The sequence below is a fragment of the Triticum urartu genome, chromosome 3A, assembly GCF_056163025.1.
Source record: "Triticum urartu cultivar PI428250 chromosome 3A, HENAU_Tu73, whole genome shotgun sequence".
In the NCBI taxonomy this organism is placed as follows: domain Eukaryota; kingdom Viridiplantae; phylum Streptophyta; class Magnoliopsida; order Poales; family Poaceae; genus Triticum; species Triticum urartu.
Window position 1 is genome coordinate 243841327 of NC_141875.1, and position 15952 is coordinate 243857278.

Consider the following 15952-nt stretch of genomic DNA (forward strand, 5'->3'; position numbering starts at 1 on the left):
ATTAGGGTTTTGGTTGATTTGTGTCTTAAGGTGTTATTCTAGTACGAACTCTATGATAGATTGAATAGAAAGAATAGCTTCGTGTTATTTCACTACGGACTCTTGAATAGATCGATCAGAAAGGATAACTTTGAGGTGGTTTCGTACCCTACCATAATATCTTCATTTGTTCTCCGCTATTAGTGACTTTGGATTGACTCTTTGTTGCATGTTGAGGGATAGTTATATGATCCAGTTATGTTATTATTGTTGAGAGGACTTGCACTAGTGAAAGTATGAACCCTAGGCCTTGTTTCCTAGCATTGCAATACCGTTTGTGCTCACTTTTATCATTAGTTACCTTGCTTTTTTATATTTTAAGATTACAAAAACCTATATCTATCATCCATATACCACTTGTATCACCATCTCTTCGCCGAACTAGTGCACCTATACAATTTACCATTGTATTGGGTGTGTTGGGGACACAAGAGACTCTTGTTATTTGGTTGCAGGGTTGCTTGCGAGAGACCATCTTCATCCTACGCCTCCTACGGATTGATAAACCTTAGGTCATCCACTTGAGGGAAATTTGCTACTGTCCTACAAACCTCTGCACTTGGAGGCCCAACAACGTCTACAAGAAGGTTGTGTAGTAGACATCAGCCCCATGGTCGCATCAACCTCAGGGAGCCACCAGGCTCAGTGTCCAACCTCATCGCAACACTTTCCCCTCAAGAGAGTCGCGCGAGGGGGCTGGGCATGGGGGGCTACACTCAGGTCACACCTAGCGTATGCCACCCTGCCAGGTCCCTCAGACCTGGACGTCGCACGCACCGACCAAGCGAGACCTCAGTGGGGACATGTATGAAGGTCCGTTCGTACGTCAAGGGGGACTCCTGAGCATCGTGACTCAGGAGGCTAACTGGTCACGTAGCCCCTCACCCCTTGGTCTCGTCCTGGCGATCCGGACGACCCAATGACGGCTGAGCCATGCGCGGGGTCGGGCCCTGCCGACGCAGAACGCTAAGGCCTACTCTCGCATTCCCTTCCCGAGGGCTGTTTGTACATCAAGGGGGACTCCTGAGCATCGTGACTCAGGAGCCAAACTGGTCGCGTAGCCCCACACCCCTTGGTCTCGTCTTGGTGATCCGAACGACCCAATGGCGGCTGAGGTACGTGCGGGGCTGGGTTCTGCCGATGCAGAACACTAAAGCAACGGGAAGGAAATCACGGAACCTTAACAAATTATTACAAAAGATACGGTTCTTCAAATACCAAACACAAGTTTTAACGCCTCCACGAGGCACAATGCACGTTGCAGGAAATAAAAGCGGAGGGAAGTGTCGCCAGCAAGCCTTCTCTCCAGCCTAGGGCGCTGCCATCGCCTACAAGGAGTGCCACTTCGTCAACAAAGTTGCCGTCGCACGTGCCGTCAGCCGAGGCTGCAGGGTCAGCGGCACCATCAGCCGGAGGCACGGGGTCGACGGCGAGGAATTTCTCCAGCAGGGCCTCCACCCGGTCGTTCACGGCTTTGGCAACAGCTTCGCAGTGCTCCTCATCCACGGGCTCGAGCAGGGCGTCGAGGTCGACGCTGGGGTCGCGAAGATGAAGATGAGTGAAGACGCGCGTCAGAGCTGAAGTAGAGAGCATGCGTGCTTCCCCTCCACCATGGGGCCGATCCCATTAACGACGCCCTCAAGCACCGTGACAAGCTGAGGGAGTAGCTCGGCGGGGCCTTCCTCGTCGGTCACCAACGGCTTCTTCAAGCCCTTCCCGTAGAGCTCATGCAGTGCTTCGTGGGACTTCAGCTCAAGGGATTTGAAGGCCACACGATCTTCAACAAGAACCTTCGCCTTGGCTTCCAGCTAGGCCTTCTCCGCCTCCACCTTCTTCTCTAGGTCCTCGAGACGGTTGTGCTCCGCGCCCTGCGCCCGTGTCGACTGTTCCATCTCAATGCCTCGACTAGCGACCATGTTTTCTCGAGCCTTCATCTGCTCCTCCGATGCCTCGCGCTGACAAGCCTTGATGGTGTGCTCGTTGCCCAGGGTCTCCAGCTCGGCCTCCGCCACCCGACAGCGCTCCTTGGCGGCCTCGACATCCTTCAGCGCCGCATCCTAGGCAGCCGCGGCCAGGTCAGCGGCCCGTTCGCCCTCCTCATAGGATGATATGGCCTGGCCCCATGCCACCCTGATGGACGCGTCGGACCGCAGCCACCCCGAGACCAACTCCACTCGCCCTGAATCCAGCCGATGATCGGCACCCTGAAGGTCGTCGCGAAGCTGTGTCAATGCGGAGAGAGCGTACCCCAGAGCATCAGGTGAAGCTGGTGGACCATGGCCTGGAAGCACGACGGAAGGAGGAAGAGACGGCGTCGGCGCTAAGGCCTGTAGGATAGCAGCGACAGAAGGGGCCAGGGGCTCCTGGGCCTTCGTGACCTCAGCAGGCGAGCTGGGGGCGGGCGCCTCCAGAGCCGGCTTAGCCACAGAGGTCACCTTCTCCTGAGGCCGGGCCTCCAGACCTTGCAAGGATGACCCGGTCGCCGAGGCTCGAGGGTCGTCACCGTCCTTCCGCACCAGAGGAGGTACAGCCGCGACAGGCTGCGGGGTCTTAGAAATTGAGGTCGCCCCCTTCTTCTTCTTCTTCTTCACCACCGGTCATGGCCTAACAGTACAAGGGGGAGGCATCAAGAAACTATGGCAATAACGGGGCAAAGGATCAAGACGGAGCGCTTACTGGTCCACGGCGGCGTACTCCCTCACCCTCTTCTGGAGCACTAATGGCTTCGTGGGCAGGGGCACCAGCGCGCGAGCCCCAGGAGTGGACAAGGGCACGGCGGCCAGAACAACGACAGCATCGGCCGGCGATGAAGCAGAGGCACCGCCTCGGGAGACCAGCACTGATGTGCCCCTCTTTGGGACCCCGGCCTGCGGCTTCTTCGGGGGAGGGGACCTTCGACCTCGTGGTGACCCCGGCGGAGTGCGGTGACTCCCTCACCGGATGCTTGTCGGTGTCGTCGTCCTCGGGGAAGGTGCGGAGGAGGTCGGCCACGCGTGGAGGAGAAGTCTCCCCCTGCCCCTCCCGAGTCGCCTCCAAGTCCGAACTCTCCTCCTCGCCGGACTCGCCGGAGGACACCACCATCGGAGCCTCGCTAGGCGCCGGCGGGACGAGCCCGCGCTCGTTGAAGACAGGCATGGCGGCAGCGACCTCCGCCCCATCTGCGCGGCGGTACAGCAAAAGATGGGTGTCTGGCAGGTACCGTTGGTCCTCCCCGACCAGGAAATGGAGGGTCTTGTCCAGCTCCTCATCAGACAAGGCATTCGTGCGCAGGCGGAGGTCACCTCCCTCTTCCATGAGCCTCCAAAAGTGGCGCGAGCATGCCTGGAGCGGGGCCAAGCAGCGCGACAAAAACTCCTTGACAATCGTGGCCCCAGTCAGCCTCTCCGCCTTTGGGTCGTCCGGCTTCAAGTCGGCTGCCATCTTCTCCAGCACCTGCTTCGGCTGGGGGTCGGTGAGCTTCCCGCTGAGCCATCCCTCGTGAGGCGAAGGCATCCCCGTCGGCAGCGCCAGCCGAGGGTAGGAGCTCCTGGCGTCCATGAGGACCCACTTATTCCTGAAGCTCTCGACCTTCTTCCCGGCACTTGAGATTGAAGTGTTTTCGTTGGCCGCAACGAAGTTGGAGCACCCAGAGCACTGGCCCTCCTTGTTCCGAAGGTAGAAGAAATGGCGAAGCAGCGCCATAGATGGCATCATCCCCAAAAATGCCTCGCATTAAAAGGCAAAGATCGACAGGAGGAGGACGGAGTTGGGATGAAGATGGAGGGCATGGAGATTATAATGGCTGAGGACATCATAGAAGAAATCAGAGAAAGGGGGGACTATCCCCGCGAGGACGCTATGCCAGAAGAAGGGATGGGAGGTACTGCCCGAGGCCCTCCCTGATTGCCGTCGCCCGCCATCACCAGAAGCGCGGCGGCAAGGTTCTTCTCCAAGACCGTGGGCGCGCTCAAGACAGGCTCATACCAGGAGGGCGTGCGCGCAGCCTTCACCTTGTCGGACCCCGTCGGCTGCAGGATCAGAGAGAAGTTCAGGCGGATTTGGAGTCTCTTGGGGCGAGAACAGGAAAGGGGAACTAGAGCAAGATGAAGGAAGGCAATGAAGGCTCCATAGCATGCGCCTGATAACCCACAAGTATAGAGGATCGCAACAGTTTTCAAGGGTAGAGTATTTTTTATAGATTCGGCACAAGGGGAGCCAAAGAATATTTGAAGGTATTAGCAGTTGAGTTGTCAATTTTGCCACACCCGGACATTAATTATCTGCAGCAAAGTGATCAGTAGCAAAGTAGTTTGATAGTTTTGATAGTATTGACAGCAACAATAGTAACAGTAACTGTGATAGAAGTAATTTTGTAGCAAGTGTAACAGTGATGATAAAAGTAGTAACGTAGCAGAAACAATATGGAAAAGTTCCTAGGCATTGTATCGGTGACTTGTTGGATGATATTCATCATGTGACAGTTATAACCTAGGGCAATACGGCACTAGCTCCAGTTCATCGATATAATGTAGGCATGTATTCCATAAGTAGTCATACATGCTTTATTAAATGAACTTGCATGTCGTCTTTTGTCCTACCCTCCCATGTCAGCGGGGTCCATATTGGAAACTAAGGGATATTAAGGCCTCCTATTAATAGAGAACCGGAACAAAGCATTAACACATAGTGAATACATGAACTCCTCAAACTATGGTCATCACCGGGAGTGGGCCCGATTGTTGTCACTCCAGGGTTGCCGGATCATAACACGTAGTAGGTGACTATAACTTGCAAGATCGGATCTAGAACATGGATATAATGGTGATAACAAAAACGGTTCAGATCTGAAATCATGGCACTCGGGCCCAAAGTGACAAGCATTAATCATAGCAAAGTCATAGCAACATCAATCTAAGAACATAGTGGATACTAGGGATCAGGCCCTAACAAAACTAACTCGATTACATGATAAATCTCATCCAACTCCTCACTGACCAGCGAGCCTACGAAGGAATTACTCACTCCAGGTGGGGAGCGTCATGGAATTAGCAATGGAGAAGGGTTGGTGATGACGAAGAACGAAGACCCCCCTCTCCGGAGCCCCGAACGGACTCTGGATCTGCCCTCCCGAGGAAGAACAGGGCTTGGCGGTGGCTCTGTCTCATGGATCATGATAATTCATTCTCCCTGATTTTTTTCTCCGAAAATAGGAATTTATAGTGTCAGGGTTGAGGTTTGCGAGGCCACCAGGTGGGTACAACCCACCTGGGCGCGCCAGGAGAGGGGGTGCACCTTAGCGGGTTGTGCCCACCTAGGGGCCCCTCTCCGGTAGGTCTTGGCTCCAGAAATTATTATATATTATATAAAAATTCCTCAAAAAGTTGTGTTCCATTCCGAGAACTTTTATTTCTGCACAAAAACAACATCATGGTAGTTCTGCTAAAAACAGCATCTGTCCGGGGTTAGTTTCATTCAAATCATGCAAATAAGAGTCCAAAACAAGAGGAAAAGCATGAGAAAAAGTAGAGACGTTGGAGACGTATCAACTCCCCCATGCTTAAACCTTTGCTTGTCCTCAAGCAATTCAGTTGACAAATTGAAAGTGAGGAAGAAAATCTTTTACAAACTCTTTTGCTCTTGTTTGCATAAATAAGCTTAAACAACACCCAGGTTTTTAGCCAGCATTATAACTAACCATGTCGACAATAACTCTTAGAGATTATAATGACTCATATCATTGACATAATCATCTAGCGAGCAATAATAAGATATCTCAAACGGCAACATGTTGTCAAAACAACCATGATATAATATGACAATAGTGGTATCTCGCTAGCCCTTTCTGAGACCGCAAAACATAAATGCAGAGCACCTCCAAAGTTCAAGCAGCGACTGAACATTGTAATTCATGGTAGAAAAGATCCAGTCATGATGCACCCAACATTAGCTACACACAATGCATAAGCATGACAATAGTGCTCTCAGGTTCTGGAGCTTATTTGAGAAGGTGATGACACAACATAAAAGTAAATTGATAGTCCCTTCGCAGAGGGAAGCGGTGATTTGCAGATGTGCCAAAGCTCAAGTTTGCATAAATAAGCTTAAACATCACCCAGGTTTTCAGCCAAGATTATAACTAACCATGTCTACAATAACTCATAGAAATTGTATTAACTCATATCAATGACATAATCAGCTAACGAGCAATAATAAGATATCTCAAACAACAACACGTTGTCAAAACAACCATGATATAATATGACAATAGTGTTATCTCGCTTGCCATTTCTGAGACCACAAAACATAAATGCAAGGCACCTCCAAAGTTCAAGCAGCGACTAAACTTTGTAATTCATGGTAGAAAAGATTCAGTCATGACGCACCCAACATTAGCTACACACAATGCATAAATCATGACAATTGTGCTCTACTCAATTTCCGGCGCTTGTTTTAGAAGGTGATGACACAACATAAAAGTTAATAGATAGTCCTTCACAGAGGGTAGAAGTTATTTGCAGAGGTGCGAGAGCTCAATTTTTAAAATAGAGGTAAATGATTTTTTGAGACATGCACCCTTCTCATTTACTTCACGACCATCAGTTATCAACATCTTCCATGCTAAGCACACTAGTGGCGGTTCCCAAGCAACAACATCTTCCATGCTAAGCACACTAGTGGCGGTTCCCAAGCAATAAAAGTAAAGGTTTACTCCCCTTCAACCATCAATCACACTCCATGGCTTGTCCGAAACAATGGTGTCATCCATACCAACATCAATCCCGAGGGAGTTTTGTTTATTATTTGCATTTTTGAGTTCGGGACTGGGAATCCCTGTTCCTGCCCATTTTCTTGTGCGATGGCAAGTGAATAAACACTCGACCTAAGAGTAACCCGCTTAGCATGGAAGATATCGACCACCTCCTGTCATTCCATGAACGATCGAGGCACACAAAACGAATAATTTTTAGAAGTTTTTAGAGGTGGCACATGCAAATTTACTTAGGACGGTAGGGTAACACCGTATATAGGTAGGTATGGTGGACTCATCTGGAATAACTTTGGGTTCAAGGTTTTGATGTACAAGCAGAATCCCCACTTAGTACAGGCGAAGGCAATTTAGATTGAGAAGCGACCAGCTAGAGAGCAACAACGATCATAACCATGCATTATGCATAAGTAACATTGGACACTAGTATGAGTAGGATATGAACACCATGAACATAAATATTATAGAGTCTATGTTGGTTTTGATTCAACTACATGCATGAACATGTACCAAGTCAAGCCACTTGAACATTCAGAGGAGGATACCATATCATCATACTACATCACAATCATTTCAACGCAATGTTGATATCCAAGATAAATCATTATCAACTCCCAGCTACTTATGCATGGCATGAGAAACTATAATTTCTAATTGTCATTCCAAACAAGTTTAATCATAACGGGTTGAATCATGGATGCTAGGTTAAACATATTTACACAGACAGGACAAGTCGAATTCATACCAGTTTCTCTCTGCCACGACCAGTTCATCGAATATCGTCATTATTGCCTTTCACTTGCACGACCGAATGATATGAAAATAATAATGGTGCAAGAGTGCCATGGACTAAGTTGGAATCTGCAAACATTTTATTCAACGGGAGAAGACAAGGTAAAATGTGCTCTTTATTAGTTCAACAATTATTCAAATGAGAGCCACTCAACATTTTCATCGTGGTCTTCTCCTCGGTACAACTCGAATATAAAGAAAAGAAATTCAGAGAAACACAATGAAATATTTTTGGAGTTTTTGGTTTTCTTATACAAGCAAATAAAAGGGAATAAATCTATTTACACGGGAAAGCTCCCAACAAGCAAAATAAGAACAAGGAAATCTTTTTGGATTTTCTTTTTAGTACTACTACTAAGCATGCATAGAAAGTAAATTAACTACAACTAATTTTTTTTGGTTTTTCTAAAGTTTTTCAAACACACAAGAAGAAAGCAAGAAAATAAATCTAAGCATGGATGATACAAAGAAAAAGTGTGAACACCGACAAATGGAATAAATAGACATGAATATAAAGTCGGTGGAAACACGTACTCCCCCAAGCTTAGGCTTTTGGCCTAACTTGGTAGTCAATCAGTAGCCTAGAGGGTAGTAGGGATCCTGAGGAGTAGGCATCCACTCATCCCACTGCTGAGGCTCCTTCGCAGCCTCTGCAGCAGCATGAGCGTTCCAGTAGGCGATGATGTCTGCAGGCATAATCCGGTATCCACCCCTGGCAGCAGAGTCAAACAAAGTATGCGTAGGTAATGGAATAACATCACGAGTTTTAACGCTATAGACCAGGTTGTAAGGAATGGCAATGTCAGGACGATCATGTGCAAGAAAGTGATGGTGATCCATGGCTGCACGGTCTAGGTAAACCTTAGTCAGAGGGTAATCATGAGGGCATATCTCAACCTCGAAGTGAGCTGCCAAACGAGTAGCATAAATCCCACCATGTATTTTTCCCTGAGATTTATTAAGATGGATGCGACGAGCCACAATAGCTCCCAAGCTATAAGTGATGTCGCCCTCTAATGCACGACGTAAAACAACAAGGTCTGGTGAACTAATTGCACCCACCATCTCCCTAGCAAGCAAGCATTTGGTAATAAAAATGCAAAGTAACGGACAGCGGGAAAATGTAAGCCAGCGGCGGTGATGGTTGACACTCCTCTCTCATCACCCACTGTCAGAGTGCGATAAAAGGCCTCAAACTCGGCCAGCCTAGGCTCAGCCAAGCTCCCATCAGGCGGGATCATGCATATGTCACAAAACTAAGTAAGTGGTATCTGATGGTTTTCAGCATATAAATCAAGGCTCACTTCAGGAGGATTATTTCTAGGCAAGAAAGTAAAGCTCTGTACAAATATGTTTGTGAGGATGTGGTGCTGGTCACACTCATCTGCGATGAAGTCGGTGAGGCCGGCATTAGCAAAATATTGCATGAACTTCTCAAGAATTCCAGCCTCTTGCAGGAACGGGGTGTGCGGCCATTCGCACGGCCGTACTTCCGCCAACCTCCGAGGGTGGAGATCACTGTTAGAAGACTCCCCAATAACATCCTTGGGGTTCTTCTTAGAGCCAAACTTCCTGAAGATATTCATGTCCGCATACAATTTTTTGAAAATAAAAATTTTGGAGTGACAAAAATTTGTCAACAAAACTTTGTAAGATTGATAGCAACTACTCATAGGGACACATACAAGCCATAGCAAGCATTTAAACTACTTGAAACACTAAGAATTCAACATGCAAGCACATCTACAGCAGCACCAAGAGTAGCTAATTATTCAAAGTATAAGCCACTAAAACAAAAACTAATTGGACAAATCGTGGATTGACATACCAAGCAACAATCCCCCGAAACAGTTTCGGAAACGCAGCTTCGAGCAAAGAGATCGAAATCCGCGGGTTTGAGGTCAAGAACACGGGAGAGAGAGCAATGGGGGATTTTTCTGGAGGTAAGTGATGACGTGGGCTAAAGAGATAAGTAAGGGGGCCCACGTGGGGACCACAACCCACCAGGGCGCGCCTCGGGGTGCTGGCACGCCCAGGTGGGTTGTGCCCACCTGGTGCACCTCCCTCTGATGTTTATTACACCAAAAATTCTCAAATATCCAGAAAAAACCGTATTAAATTTTCAGGGCATTCTGAGAACTTTTATTTTTGGGTCATTTTTTTATTGCACAGGAAATTCAAAAAACAAACAAAACATGACATTTTATTTTATTTAACTAATAAAACAGAGAATAAAAAGTAGGGACAAAAAGTAGTGCTTACTAAATTCGTCAACTTCATACCGTTCAAAAATGATCCATTAATAAGGTTGGTCAAGTCTTATTAACAACCACTTTCGATTAGCATGAAACAAAAAACTTTCGTAAATCACTAAGTTACCTCAATGGGGATATGCATTTCCCCAACAATAAGTATTTCATATTTCTTTTTGACAGTAGGTAGAGGTATTTGAAAACTTCCAGTAGTGATTGTCGAAGATTTTTCAATAACATTAATACCATTCACTTGGAATTGTTTCTTCGGGAAGTGCACCATATGCTCATTACCATTAATATGAAAAGTGATCTTTCTTTTATTGCAATCAATAACAGCCCCTGCAGTATTCAAGAAGGGTCTACCAAGGATAATCGACATGTTGTCGTCCTCGGGCATCTCAAGTATAACAAAGTCAGTCAAAATAGTAACATTAGCAACAACAACGGGCACATCCTCATAGGTACCGATAGGTATGATAGTTGATTTGTCAGCCATTTGCAAAGATATTTCAGTAGGTGTGAGTTTATTGAAGTCAAGTCTTTTATATAAAGAGAAAGGCATAACACTAACACCAGCTACTAAATCACACAAAGCGTTTTTCACATAATTCTTTTTGATAGAGCAAGGTATAGTTGGTATTCCCAGATCTCCAAGTTTTTTAGGTACTCCATATTTAAACGTGTAATTAGCAAGCATAGTGGAGATTTCAGCTTCTGGTATTTTTCTCTTATTTGTGATGATGTCTTTCATATATTTTGCATAAGGAGGCATTTTCAAGATATCAGTCAAGCGAGTACGCAAAAAGACTCGCCTCAGCATTTTCAGCAAAGCATTAAAATTCTTCATCATCATTCTTTTTAGTTGACTTGGGTAGAAAAGGCATAGGTTTTTGAACCCACGGTTCTCTTTCTCTACCGTGTTTTCTAGCAACAAAGTCTCTGTTGTCATATCTTTTATTTTTAGTTTGTGGGTAATCAAGATCAACATCATTATCTAGTTCTTTTTCATTCTTTGGTCGAGAGTCTTCATGAACCTCATCATTTACTTTTTCATTTTCACTAGGTGAGTGTTCATTACCAGACTGAGTTTCAGCATCAGAGATAGAAGTTTCATTTTCATTAACAGGAGGTTTCTCTATTTCAGGTTCACTAGGAGCATGCAAAGTCCTATCATTCTTCTTTTCCTTTTTCTTTTTTCCTTTTATTTTTAGAAGGACTACTAGTGTTAGCTCTTTGTGAATCTTGTTCAATTCTTCTAGGGTGTCCCTCAGGATAGAGTGGTTCCTGAGTCATTTTACCTCCTCTAGTTGCAACTTTAACAACAAATTCATGCATATTATGATTCATTTCATCAAGTAATTCTCTTTGAGATTTAGCAACTTGTTCTAATTGAGTTTGAACCATAGAAGCATGTTTTCCAACACCTGTAACATCATTTGATATTCTAAATAACAAGTCACTCAAGCGAGCAATCATATCAGAATTATATTTCAATTGTTTCATAACATTTGCATTGAAGTGATCTTGTTTCCTCATGTAGTTTTCAAACTCATAAAGGCATTGACTAGGATGCATATTGTGAGGATTGTCATTATCATTAAACTTCATAAGAGAATTTACCTCTACCACCTTAGGCATTGGTGGTGTATTAAGCCCATGTATTCCTTCAATAGGAGGTAAATTTTTAACATCCTCGGCTTTAATACCTTTTTCCTTCATAGATTTCTTTGCCTCTTGCATATCTTCGGGACTGAGATATAATATACCCCTCTTCTTCGGAGTGGGTTTAGGCGGTGATTCTGGAATAGTCCAATCATCATAATTTTTCAATATGTTATTCGATAATTCTTTAGCTTGTCCAACAGTTCGTTCCATGAAAACACAACCATCACAACTATCTAGGAAGTCCCTAGAAGCATCGGTTAGTCCATTATAGAAGATATCAAGTATTCAATTTTTCTTAAGAGGATGATCAGGCAAAGCAGTAAGTAACTGGCAAAGCCTCCCCCGAGCTTGTTGGAGACTCTCTTCTTTAGTTTGCAAAAAGTTAAATATTTCCTGTAAGGCATCTAGTTTCATATGAGGAGGAAAATATTTTTCAGAGAAGTAATAAATCATATCCTGGGGACTACGCACACAACCAGGAGCAAGAGTATTGTACCAAGCTTTAGCAACACCCTTTAATGAGAAAGGAAATAATTTGAGAATAAAGTAATAGCGAGTTTTCTCATCATGAGTAAAAAGGGTGGCTATATCATTCAACTTAGTAAGATGTGCCACAACAACTTCAGTTTCATAACCATGGAAAGGATCAGATTCAACCAAAGTAATTAACTCTGGGTCGACAGAGAATTCATAATCCTTATCATCAATAAAGATAGGTGAAGTAGCAAACTTAGGATCACATTTCATTCTAGCATTTAGAGATTTTTCTTTATACTTGTGTAGTAATTTCTCTAGATCATCTCTATCATTGCAAGAAAGAATATCACTAGTTGTTTCTTCACTCATAACATAACCTTCTGGTACCTTAGGCAATTCTTATATAGGAAGGCTAGTTCTAGCAGGTGTTACAGGAGATTTAGTTTCAAGCTCATCATCAGATTCAACAACATCATGTTGTATAACTCTAGCAATTTGTTTATCAAGAAATTCACCAAGTGGCACATCATCATTATCAAGCAATGTACTAGCATCATCATAAGAATCATTCATAGTAGAAGTAAGATCATCAATAACTTGCGACATATCAGAATTAATAGCATGTGGTGGTGTTGCAAGTTTACTCATAACAGAAGGTGAATCTAAAGCAGAACTGGATGGCAGTTCCTTACCTCCCCTCGTCTTTGAGGGAAATATCTTACTCTTTGGATCCTTCAGATTCTTCATAGTGATAATATGATAATAATCTCAAGTGACTCAACAAATATAGCTATGCTCCCCGACAATGACGCCAGAAAACACTACAAAAAAAGACACATCCGTGATATTTTGGGCCGAACGAAATTTTTTCTGTCATACTTATGACACTTCTATGACGATAATTGTGACAAAACCCGGTATCATCATACATGTGGTGGGGTCCTACTTCTATGACAAAAAACATGACAGAAAATGGGATTTTCATCCTAGGCGGGCCGGAGATGCAGCTGCATGACATTCTTTGGGCCGTCCATGACGGAAAAAGCCATGGTAGAAGCGAGGGCGAGGAAAATATCGGGGAGTTCCCGGTTACGGTGGGTGGTCCGGGGCCAAGCAATGCGCATTTCTCTTGTACGTACGCGCGTGTGTGCGATGCATTGGGCTCTTACTAAACCCGAGCGAGGCGTTGCACTCTAACTGAACCCAAGCGATTGCACTGCAGGCTACGCGTTACTGAACCCGATTGATCGATCGATCCCTTGCTGTTAACTGAACCCGAGTGTGATTCATTCGCTACAACTACTAACTAAAGCCGATCGATGCTGCCTCTAGATGAATAGTGAGTGTTGTTGAGGGGGGTTGGATGAACAGTTCCCGGTGGAGGGCTGGATGAACATTACCCCGTGGAGGGCTGGTTGAACAGTAGCCGGTGGAGGGTTGGATGAACAGTAGCCCGTGGAGGGGTGGTTGAACAGGACCCACACAAGTCTGTTTCCTCCGTTTTGCGTTACGCCACACCCCTCCCGATAAACAGACCCCGTTTCCATCGTAGGAGGTACGTTTCCTCTATTTTGGGTACACCAGACCCCTCCCAATGAATAGGATCCCGTTTCGACTGTGGCCGGTCGAACACAAGGCTGTTTCCTCTGTTCTGCGGACGCCAGGCCTCGTTTCCATCGCCTGTTCCGTCCAAGCCGGCTGGCTCCTGATGAACATGATGACAATGCAGTTTCTCCGTTCCAACCCAGCCATGTACACGAGCCCTAGCCATACGTATGCGCGAGTAGGCGTTCGGGACCCCGCCCGTATGTATGTACGTGGTTGTATTTACTTTCTTGCAACATGGCCGGTGTACGTACATGTACATGCTACGTGGACGCCTCTACTATGACATGTGTGCGCCTCTACTACGAGACATGTCCTTCCTTACACGACCACGATTCACCACTGCAGCCTATAGACAGACCGATCGTATGTACATACACGTTCGTGACCAGAATGACAACGCTACGTACGCTTCGACCAGGTGGGTCCCGACTGTCAGGCACTTCCTTGTGTGCGAAGATGTAGCTGGTGGGTCCCAGCAGTCAGGGGGCGGATCATTTTTTTGCCCGTAATACGGATGCACTTCCTTGCATGCGAAGATGTAGCTGGTGGGTCCCAGCAGTCAGGGGGAGAAAACATTATTTTTTAGGGTAAAAAGGATGCAGTTGCATGCATGCGTCCATGGGCGTGGTGCGTCCCCACTGTCAGCCTCTCACGTAGAGTCATCGGTTGTTAACCACGCTGACCACAACGTGCCGAGTGCACTAAGTCCGATGGACGACGGCGAGGCCCCATACTGGAACAACCCACAGATGGGGAAGACGCGGCAGTGGAGTCACAGATGGAGAGGAGTGGGAAACTTGACTGGTTCGGGTGCGCGGGAGCACTGCCGCCCACGGGAGACAAGAGCAAGAACAGAGGTTGAAGAAGGAGCACAGCTGTTGGATTAACATCCAACGGTCCAGCTGCTAGAATCATTTGTTGATTAAGTTGACAAAGCTCTGCATACACGTCTGCTTAGTAGGCCCACAAGTCAGCCACCACATCTATCGGGTCCCAGTTGTCATCGGGAGGCACTTCCTTCCGTGCGAAGATACAGCCGGTGGTTCCAGCTGTCTGGGGTAGAAAACAACTTAATAAGGAGGAACTTTCCTTGCGTGCGACCATGGACCTCGTGTGTCCTAGCCGTCAGTCTATCCAAGTACAGTCCTCTTCCGATGACTCTCGTTTGTTGACCACGCCACGCCGAGCGCAGCGAGGAGATGGACGACGACGAGGCCCCAGACTGGAACGACCTGGAGATGGGGAAGACGCGGTAGTGGAGTAGCAGACGGAGAGGAGTGGGAAACTTGACTGGTTCGAGTGCGGGGTGGGCCTACACTCGGCAGAGAATAACAGGATGTGCGGAGTGGAGGGATGGCCTGGCCGTCGGTAGGGTAGCATTTTGCTGAGGCACGCAAAACAACGCCGCTGGACGCCGGAGGCTGGAGCAGGCGAAGAAGACGAGAGATTGAAGAAGAATGCCGGCCATTGGATGTAAATCCAACGCCTTGTTAGGCTTCGACCTACTGGCCCACATGTCAACCAGTCCATTTGTTTTTAGTCCATTTGGTGGGCTGGGTGAAACAATGATGTAGCATCTATGCAGCCCGTTTATATATATGGTAGAATTTAAAGCCCATTTGCATTTTTCTCAAAATCCGCAGACTTGCTGGGCTGGGTGAAAATATCATGTTGGGCTGGATGGAGAAATGTTATAAAAACATAAACACATGATTGCACGTCTATTACTGCATTGGTCAGTAAAATCTTTGCAAGCTTATGTACGCAATCACTAAGAGTTAACTTGCCAAGTTATATATAAACAATTATTATTATTATTTTGTAAGAACTTTCAACTTACGAAATAAAATATCATTTTAATTTGATGAGTTAATAGGACGTGGGGTAATATAATTTTTTAGGCTAGACGTGGGACAGTTGAGTTGGTTCAAGGGAAAAGTACTAGGAGAAAACTCAGTTTACATCAAAAAATAAAGTGAGAGAAAATTCAGGTATAGGATTAATGAAAACGAAAAATAAAGGAAGTGGGAAGGTCTATAAAATGGTTGGACGAATGACAGGTTTAACGGAACCTTATGTTGTTTCTATTATATATATGTAATAAAAGAAGATATAAATATAGGTGCAGTTTTGCATTTTTATAGAAAACATAGGTTCAGTTTTGCATTCTTATAGAAAAATAGAACTGAGTTGTGCGTCGTCTTGAAAAAACAAACATAACTTGGGCTGCTGATGTTATAGACAAGCTAGGTTGGGAGGCCCAGAGGCCGCTTGATACCCGCTGGATCCAAAAAATGTTGAAACATGTCCTGGGCTGCCCATGTTAAAATACAAAACCTAGGCCATGGACCTGGTGGGCCCGGGACTGTCA